The sequence below is a fragment of the Rana temporaria genome, chromosome 12, assembly GCF_905171775.1.
Source record: "Rana temporaria chromosome 12, aRanTem1.1, whole genome shotgun sequence".
In the NCBI taxonomy this organism is placed as follows: domain Eukaryota; kingdom Metazoa; phylum Chordata; class Amphibia; order Anura; family Ranidae; genus Rana; species Rana temporaria.
In genome coordinates, this window is record NC_053500.1 from 539,134 (window position 1) to 549,601 (window position 10,468).

The 10,468-nt window shown below is 51.9% G+C and overlaps 1 protein-coding gene across 2 annotated transcripts in view; it reads right to left on the reverse strand.

The window, feature by feature from the left end:
- The window catches only part of LOC120919416 (sterile alpha motif domain-containing protein 9-like), a 34,193-nt gene extending 24,988 nt beyond the window's left edge, over positions 1-9,205 (reverse strand). Inside the window, exon 1 of one of the 2 annotated variants that reach the window (XM_040331580.1) lies at positions 9,080-9,205. The gene's annotated coding sequence lies outside the window, so the exon portion shown is untranslated. Of the gene's footprint in view, positions 1-9,043 lie in introns of both variants that reach the window. The other variant, XM_040331578.1, reaches the window with a different exon arrangement.
- Between the last annotated feature and the right edge of the window lie 1,263 nt (positions 9,206-10,468).

Consider the following 10,468-nt stretch of genomic DNA (forward strand, 5'->3'; position numbering starts at 1 on the left):
CTGGGAGTGGGAGGAGTTTTATAGGGAGATGTCCCTGCTGGGTGTGGTAGGAGTTTTATAGGGAGATTTCTCTGCTGGGTGTGGGATGAGTTTTATAGGGAGATGTCCCTGCTGGGTGTGGGAGGAGTTTTATAGGGAGATGTCCCTGCTGGGAGTGGGAGGAGTTTTATAGGGAGATGTCCCTGCTGGGTGTGGTAGGAGTTTTATAGGGAGATTTCTCTGCTGGGTGTGGGATGAGTTTTATAGGGAGATGTCCCTGCTGGGTGTGGGAGGAGTTTTATAGGGAGATTTTTCTGCTGGGTGTGGGAGGAGTTTTATAGGGAGATGTCCCTGCTGGGTGTGGGAGGAGTTTTATAGGGAGATTTCTCTGCTGGGTGTGGGAGGAGTTTTATAGGGAGATGTCCCTGCTGGGTGTGGGAGGAGTTTTATAGGGAGATTTTTCTGCTGGGTGTGGGAGGAGTTTTATAGGGAGATGTCCCTGCTGGGTGTGGGAGGAGTTTTATAGGGAGATTTTTCTGCTGGGTGTGGGAGGAGTTTTATAGGGAGATGTCCCTGCTGGGTGTGGGAGGAGTTTTATAGGGAGATTTCTCTGCTGGGTGTGGGAGGAGTTTTATAGGGAGATGTCCCTGCTGGGTGTGGGAGGAGTTTTATAGGGAGATTTCTCTGCTGGGAGTGGGAGGAGTTTTATAGGGAGATGTCCCTGCTGGGTGTGGGAGGAGTTTTATAGGGAGATTTTTCTGCTGGGTGTGGGAGGAGTTTTATAGGGAGATGTCCCTGTTGGGTGTGGGAGGAGTTTTATAGGGAGATTTCTCTGCTGGGTGTGGGAGGAGTTTTATAGGGAGATGTCCCTGCTGGGTGTGGGAGGAGTTTTATAGGGAGATTTCTCTGCTGGGTGTGGGAGGAGTTTTATAGGGAGATGTCCCTGCTGGGTGTGGGAGGAGTTTTATAGGGAGATTTTTCTGCTGGGTGTGGGAGGAGTTTTATAGGGAGATGTCCCTGCTGGGTGTGGGAGGAGTTTTATAGGGAGATGTCCCTGCTGGGTGTGGGAGGAGTTTTATAGGGAGATTTTTCTGCTGGGTGTGGGATGAGTTTTATAGGGAGATGTCCCTGCTGGGTGTGGGAGGAGTTTTATAGGGAGATTTTTCTGCTGGGTGTGGGAGGAGTTTTATAGGGAGATTTCTCTGCTGGGTGTGGGATGAGTTTTATAGGGAGATGTCCCTGCTGGGTGTGGGAGGAGTTTTATAGGGAGATTTTTCTGCTGGGTGTGGGAGGAGTTTTATAGGGAGATGTCCCTGCTGGGTGTGGGAGGAGTTTTATAGGGAGATTTCTCTGCTGGGTGTGGGATGAGTTTTATAGGGAGATGTCCCTGCTGGGTGTGGGAGGAGTTTTATAGGGAGATGTCCCTGCTGGGAGTGGGAGGGGGTATATAGGGTGATGTCCCTGCTGGGAGTGGGAGGAGTTCTATAGGGAGATGTCCCTGCTGGGTGTGGGAGGAGTTTTATAGGGAGATTTCTCTGCTGGGTGTGGGATGAGTTTTATAGGGAGATGTCCCTGCTGGGTGTGGGAGGAGTTTTATAGGGAGATGTCCCTGCTGGGAGTGGGAGGGGGTATATAGGGTGATGTCCCTGCTGGGAGTGGGAGGAGTTCTATAGGGAGATGTCCCTGCTGGGTGTGGGAGGAGTTTTATAGGGAGATGTCCCTGCTGGGTGTGGGAGGAGTTTTATAGGGAGATTTCTCTGCTGGGCGTGGGAGGAGTTTTATAGGGAGATGTCCCTGCTGGTTATGGGAGGTGTCATGTAGGGAGATGTCCCTGCTGGGTGTGGGAGGAGTTATATAGCAGGAATGACCTGCTGGGAATGGGAGAGATTATAGAAGGCGATGTCCTGGCTTGGAATATGGGAGGGGTTATAGAAGGGGAATGTCCCTGCATCATTCTCTTTTTCCAGTGTCCAATCACCTGAAGGCAGCTACATATAACCCAATGGTGATGAATACAGATCCTGTGTCCTGTACTGTAGGACTATAAGAAACAATGTTTGAATTTTCTGGTATTGTTCCTCAATCTGCAGGGCATCATGGGACGGGAGGAAGCGGCTCCATGTTGGGACTGGGCTGGTGCCCCCCAGAGGTGTAGATTGGATGTGAGGAGTGCAGGTAAGGAACCAGTACAATTCTAGGCGATAGGACGATGTGTTATATGAGGATATGATTGTGGCCTCCTCCGATCACCAAATCTTCTAGAAGATCGAACGCATTCTTATGACCAGAACCAGTAATGATCGTATTGGTCATCCTCCGCCACCGAGGAACGCGCCTCGTTATTACTACCGCCGTGTACAGGACCAGATTTAGACTTTGGTTTCTCTTAGGCCACCTACCACCACTCTACATACCGAGAACCAAAACTCAAACAATCTCACCACTTTACAGTCCGATCGTACGATCTCCTCTATGGCGGCCAATCCAAACAAATCTGCAAACAATCGAGGAGCCATAACTTCCCTTTCAATTCATTTACACTCAATTTAGATCAGAAGTAATCAAACAAGGTGGAAACCGATCAGTCGATTGGCAGCAATGAGATGCTTTGTTTATGAATACGATTGTATTTTGATCGATCAGATTGTGAGATGGTGGAAATGTGCGATGTGATCGATGATAAGTTACATTCAGATCTTAACTATTGATCAAAATCCACTCTGCTGTGTGCGGGATATTGATCAGAGGGGTTGTTGATTATAGATCGATCAGTCTGATTGGAACCCTAATCCCGCGAACACACGATTGGAATTTCCATTGGAAAAACCTTGGATGCTTTTCCAGACGGAATTCCGCTCAAGCTCAGCTTGCATACACACGGTCACACAAAACTTCTCTGAACTTACGACCGTCAAGAACGCTAGTGACGTACAACACTACGACGAGCCACGAAAATGGAGTTCAATGCTTCCCAGCATGCGTCAAATTGTTTCTGAGCATGCGTCAGAATTTTGAACGTCGGAATTGCTACAGACGATCGGAATTTCCAATTGGAATTTTTTCCGGCAGAAAATTTGAGAACCTGCTCTAAAACTTTTGTTGTTGGAAATTCCGACAGGAAAAGTCCAATGGAGCCTACACACAATTCCGACCAAAAGCTCCCATCAGACTTTTCTTGTTGGAAATTCTGATCGTGTGTACGGGGTATCAGAAATCGACAACTATGTAGTAGAAGGGTCTGCCTGATTGGATACAAATTGATTGAATATATTGGGGAGGTCCCTCATATTACATCGTTTGGTAAATCTAAAGTAGATTGTATGGTCAGATTGTGATGTGTATGGTGAGCTTCATACACAAATGAAATGTTATAAAACAAATGGCAAGACCATCAAACCCAGTCCAACCCATTCTAACCAATCACATGTCCAGAGAGACTCCACTGAGAGCCACGGGGTGGTACTATGGAGATGTGTGCACCCACACGGACTGCTGCCATTGGTCCTCAGTACATAATGCCTTAAATGTTATTACCACCCCGGCACCATCCAACCACAGAAGCTTTCTGCCTCCGAGTTCTCCAGGCTGCGGCAGCGGGACCGTCCCCTCCATCCACACCAGAATCCCGGGATCTCACACACTGTGGCCACACACCCGCTGTACACGAGATCTGACCTGCGAAGAAGAGCGGCTCCATCCACACCAGAATCCCGGTATCTCACACACTGTGGCCACACACACACGCTGTACACGAGATCTGACCTGCGAAGAAGAGCGGCCACACACCCGCTGTACACGAGATCTGACCTGCGAAGAAGAGCGGCCACACACCCGCTGTACACGAGATCTGAGCTGCGAAGAAGAGCGGCTCCATCCACACCAGAATCCCGGGATCTCACACACTGCGGCCACACACCCGCTGTACACAAGATCTGAGCTGCGAAGAAGAGCGGCCACACACCCGCTGTACACGAGATCTGAGCTGCGAAGAAGAGCGGCTCCATCCACACCAGAATCCCGGTATCTCACACACTGTGGCCACACACCCGCTGTACACGAGATCTGACCTGCGAAGAAGAGCGGCTCCATCCACACCAGAATCCCGGTATCTCACACACTGTGGCCACACACCCGCTGTACACGAGATCTGACCTGCGAAGAAGAGCGGCCACACACCCGCTGTACACGAGATCTGACCTGCGAAGAAGAGCGGCCACACACCCGCTGTACACGAGATCTGAGCTGCGAAGAAGAGCGGCTCCATCCACACCAGAATCCCGGGATCTCACACACTGTGGCCACACACCCGCTGTACACGAGATCTGACCTGCGAAGAAGAGCGGCTCCATCCACACCAGAATCCCGGTATCTCACACACTGTGGCCACACACCCGCTGTACACGAGATCTGACCTGCGAAGAAGAGCGGCTCCATCCACACCAGAATCCCGGGATCTCACACACTGTGGCCACACACACGTTGTACACGAGATCTGACCTGCGAAGAAGAGCGGCCACACACCCGCTGTACACGAGATCTGACCTGCGAAGAAAAGCGGCCACACACCCGCTGTACACGAGATCTGAGCTGCGAAGAGCGGCTCCATCCACACCAGAATCCCAGGATCTCACACACTGTGGCCACACACCCGCTGTACACGAGATCTGAGCTGCGAAGAAGAGCGGCCACACACCCGCTGTACACGAGATCTGACCTGCGAAGAAGAGCGGCTCCATCCACACCAGAATCCCGGTATCTCACACACTGTGGCCACACACCCGCTGTACACGAGATCTGACCTGCGAAGAAGAGCGGCTCCATCCACACCAGAATCCCGGTATCTCACACACTGTGGCCACACACCCGCTGTACACGAGATCTGACCTGCGAAGAGCGGCCACACACCCGCTGTACACGAGATCTGACCTGCGAAGAAGAGCGGCTCCATCCACACCAGAATCCCGGTATCTCACACACTGTGGCCACACACACACGCTGTACACGAGATCTGACCTGCGAAGAAGAGCGGCCACACACCCGCTGTACACGAGATCTGACCTGCGAAGAAGAGCGGCCACACACCCGCTGTACACGAGATCTGAGCTGCGAAGAAGAGCGGCTCCATCCACACCAGAATCCCGGTATCTCACACACTGTGGCCACACACCCGATGTACACGAGATCTGACCTGCGAAGAAGAGCGGCTCCATCCACACCAGAATCCCGGTATCTCACACACTGTGGCCACACACCCGCTGTACACGAGATCTGACCTGCGAAGAGCGGCCACACACCCGCTGTACACGAGATCTGACCTGCGAAGAAGAGCGGCTCCATCCACACCAGAATCCCGGTATCTCACACACTGTGGCCACACACCCGCTGTACACGAGATCTGACCTGCGAAGAAGAGCGGCTCCATCCACACCAGAATCCCGGGATCTCACACACTGCGGCCACACACCCGCTGTACACGAGATCTGAGCTGCGAAGAAGAGCGGCCACACACCCGCTGTACACGAGATCTGACCTGCGAAGAAGAGCGGCTCCATCCACACCAGAATCCCGGTATCTCACACACTGTGGCCACACACACGCTGTACACGAGATCTGAGCTGCGAAGAGCGGCCACACACCCGCTGTACACGAGATCTGACCTGCGACGAAGAGCGGCTCCATCCACACCACAATCCCGGGATCTCACACACTGTGGCCACACACCCGCTGTACACGAGATCTGACCTGCGAAGAAGAACAGCGGCTCCATCCACACCAGAATCCCGGGATCTCACACACTGTGGCCACACACACGCTGTACACGAGATCTGACCTGCGAAGAAGAGCGGCTCCATCCACACCAGAATCCTGGGATCTCACACACTGTGGCGACACACACGCTGTACACGGGATCTGACCTGCAAAGAGAGCGGCTCCATCCACACCAGAATCCCGGGATCTCACACACTGTGGCCACACACCCGCTGTACACGAGATCTGACCTGCGAAGAAGAGCGGCTCCATCCACACCAGAATCCTGGGATCTCACACACTGTGACCACACACACGCTGTACACGAGATCTGACCTGCGAAGAAGAGCGGCTCCATCCACACCAGAATCCCGGGATCTCACACACTGTGACCACACACCCGCTGTACACGAGATCTGACCTGCGAAGAAGAGCGGCTCCATCCACACCAGAATCCTGGGATCTCACACACTGTGACCACACACACGCTGTACATGAGATCTGACCTGCGAAGAAGAGCGGCTCCATCCACACCAGAATCCTGGGATCTCACACACTGTGGCCACACACACGCTGTACACGGGATCTGACCTGCAAAGAGAGCGGCTCCATCCACACCAGAATCCCGGGATCTCACACACTGTGGCCACACACCCGCTGTACACGAGATCTGAGCTGCGAAGAAGAGCGGCCACACACCCGCTGTACACGAGATCTGACCTGCGAAGAAGAGCGGCCACACACCCGCTGTACACGAGATCTGAGCTGCGAAGAAGAGCGGCTCCATCCACACCAGAATCCCGGTATCTCACACACTGTGGCCACACACCCGCTGTACACGAGATCTGACCTGCGAAGAAGAGCGGCTCCATCCACACCAGAATCCCGGTATCTCACACACTGTGGCCACACACCCGCTGTACACGAGATCTGACCTGCGAAGAGCGGCCACACACCCGCTGTACACGAGATCTGACCTGCGAAGAAGAGCGGCTCCATCCACACCAGAATCCCGGTATCTCACACACTGTGGCCACACACCCGCTGTACACGAGATCTGACCTGCGAAGAAGAGCGGCTCCATCCACACCAGAATCCCGGGATCTCACACACTGTGGCCACACACACGTTGTACACGAGATCTGACCTGCGAAGAAGAGCGGCCACACACCCGCTGTACACGAGATCTGACCTGCGAAGAAAAGCGGCCACACACCCGCTGTACACGAGATCTGAGCTGCGAAGAAGAGCGGCTCCATCCACACCAGAATCCCGGGATCTCACACACTGCGGCCACACACCCGCTGTACACGAGATCTGAGCTGCGAAGAAGAGCGGCCACACACCCGCTGTACACGAGATCTGACCTGCGAAGAAGAGCGGCTCCATCCACACCAGAATCCCGGTATCTCACACACTGTGGCCACACACACGCTGTACACGAGATCTGAGCTGCGAAGAGCGGCCACACACCCGCTGTACACGAGATCTGACCTGCGACGAAGAGCGGCTCCATCCACAACAGAATCCCGGGATCTCACACACTGTGGCCACACACCCGCTGTACACGAGATCTGACCTGCGAAGAAGAAGAGCGGCTCCATCCACACCAGAATCCCGGGATCTCACACACTGTGACCACACACCCGCTGTACACGAGATCTGACCTGCGAAGAAGAGCGGCTCCATCCACACCAGAATCCTGGGATCTCACACACTGTGGCCACACACACGCTGTACACGAGATCTGACCTGCGAAGAAGAGCGGCTCCATCCACACCAGAATCCTGGGATCTCACACACTGTGACCACACACACGCTGTACATGAGATCTGACCTGCGAAGAAGAGCGGCTCCATCCACACCAGAATCCTGGGATCTCACACACTGTGGCCACACACACGCTGTACACGGGATCTGACCTGCAAAGAGAGCGGCTCCATCCACACCAGAATCCCGGGATCTCACACACTGTGGCCACACACCCGCTGTACACGAGATCTGACCTGCGAAGAAGAGCGGCTCCATCCACACCAGAATCCTGGGATCTCACACACTGTGACCACACACACGCTGTACACGAGATCTGACCTGCGAAGAAGAGCGGCTCCATCCACACCAGAATCCCGGGATCTCACACACTGTGACCACACACCCGCTGTACACGAGATCTGACCTGCGAAGAAGAGCGGCTCCATCCACACCAGAATCCCAGGATATCACACACTGTGGCCACACACCCGCTGTACACGAGATCTGAGCTGCGAAGAAGAGCGGCTCCATCCACACCAGAATCCTGGGATCTCACACACTGTGGCCACACACACGCTGTACACGAGATCTGACCTGCGAAGAAGAGCGGCTCCATCCACACCAGAATCCTGGGATCTCACACACTGTGACCACACACACGCTGTACACGAGATCTGACCTGCGAAGAAGAGCGGCCACACACCCGCTGTACACGAGATCTGACCTGCGAAGAGAGCGGCCACACACCCGCTGTACACGAGATCTGACCTGCGAAGAAGAGCGGCTCCATCCACACCAGAATCCTGGGATCTCACACACTGTGACCACACACACGCTGTACACGAGATCTGACCTGCGAAGAAGAAGAGTGGCTCCCGATTCTACTAACAGAAGACATTTCATGCAGCCGAACTCTGGTTACCGAAGGTGTGACCTGGGTGTGGAGCGCTCTCCAGGAATGAGAACAGTCACACTGTGTGCAGGAGAGAAAGGTGGAATCTCACCCCGAGGAGACTACGAAGGAATCTCACCCCGAGGAGACTACGGAGGAATCTCACCCCGAGGAGACTACGGAGGAATCTCAACCCGAGGAGACTGCGGAGGAATCTCACCCCGAGGAGACTACGGAGGAATCTCAACCCGAGGAGACTACGGAGGAATCTCACCCCAAGGAGACTACGGCCCCCCCCCTCAAGGAGACTGCGGGGTGACATCACCCCATAATACAGCCCCAAATATAAATGGCAGCCAAAATGTAATTTCTGCAAACACAATCCCCCCAACTTATCTTATTGTAGTGCACCCCGAAGCTGGGCCATTGTCACTCCAATTACCATCTATAGTGATTATTCCATCGCTGACCCATAAAGATCCTGACAGATCCATACTGATATATTCTGCAGATTATTCCATCACTGACCCCCCCCCCCCCCCAAGAATTCTGCAGAGCATTGCTCCCTCCCCCTCCTGACAGATCCATATTGATATATTCTGCAGAGCATTGCTCCCTCCCCCTGCTGACAGATCTATATTGATATATTCTGCAGATTATCTCATCACTGACCTGTCTACAGATCTGCAGATCATCTCTCCCCCTTACCCTGTGCAGAGTTGCTCTCCTCTCTGTGATATGAAGAAGTATTTCCTGATCTCGGTTGGTGTTTTGTTCTCTCTTAGTTTCGTTTTCCCAGCCTGAGTGGACAGAGAAGGGGGAGGGGATTGTAGGATATGGGAGGGGATTGTAGGACGTGGGAGGGGAGTGATAGAACATCTCCATGGGTTCCTGTAGATCAGCGTGTGTGTTCTATTTATATAGAAGTCTCCTCCATTCTGTGTGTATTGATCACGGGTCTCATATCCTCGCATTCCTCCCGCCTGTGTACTGCCCACAATATTAACCCCTCCACCTCCGGAAGATTTACCAGGCCATGTTTTGTGATACGGCACGGCGTTACTATAACTGACAATTGTGCGGTCGTGCGATGCCGATCACAAATAACGTTCATGTCAATTTTTCCCACAAATGGAACTTTCTTTTGTTTTGTGGAATGGGGGGTGTTGGGGCGCTTACTACTTAAAATTAATTAATAAATATAACAACATTAACTTAGTGCAATAATTAGCTAATAAGCACAATAATGCGTGATAAAGTGCATCAATAACAAACTAATAGTGCTAATAATAAAGTGAATAAAAATTAGCAATAAGGAATAAACAGATGATCCTCATGCAACCAATTACATACTGTACCTGGGTTCTTTTTGGTTATATAATGTGATGCCATGCTTATACTTCCCTTTATTTGTACACAAGCCACACCTATACTATTGTAGTGTTGTGTTGTTCACTCATGGCAGCTCACAGCCACCTCGAGCCACTTGTTTACTTACATGATGTCCCTGCGTGGGCTAAGAGCTTGAGAATGTTATGCTGCGTACACACAATTGGACATTCCGACCACAAAACAGTGAGGGGTTTTTTCCGACAGCTTTTGGCTCAAATTTGTCTTGCATACACACCGTCGCACAAATGTTGCTCGGAAATTCCAATGGTCAAGAACGCCGAGAAGTACAACACTAAGACAAGCTGAGAAAAATGAAGTACAATGATTCCGAGCATGCATAGGATATTTGTGCGTCAGAAATGGCTACACACGATCAGAATTTCCAACAAGAACTTTTGTTGTCGGAAATTCTGATCGTGTGTACGCGGCATTAGTGTTGTTTTATTCTCTTTGTATTTTTCTGAAACATTAATAAAAAGATGTTAAAAAAAAAACGTAGCTTTAATATACACGTAATAGTGAGAGTCCCTGTCCCTATGGAAAGGGAGCAAAAAATGGACACAGAGGGCTAGATTCAGATAGATTACGCGGATCTATAGATCCGCTGATCTATCTGATTTAAGATCCGCCGCCGCAAGTTTTAGTGGCAAGTGGGTAATTCACTAAACACTTACCTCCAAACTTGCGGCGGCGTATCTTAAATCC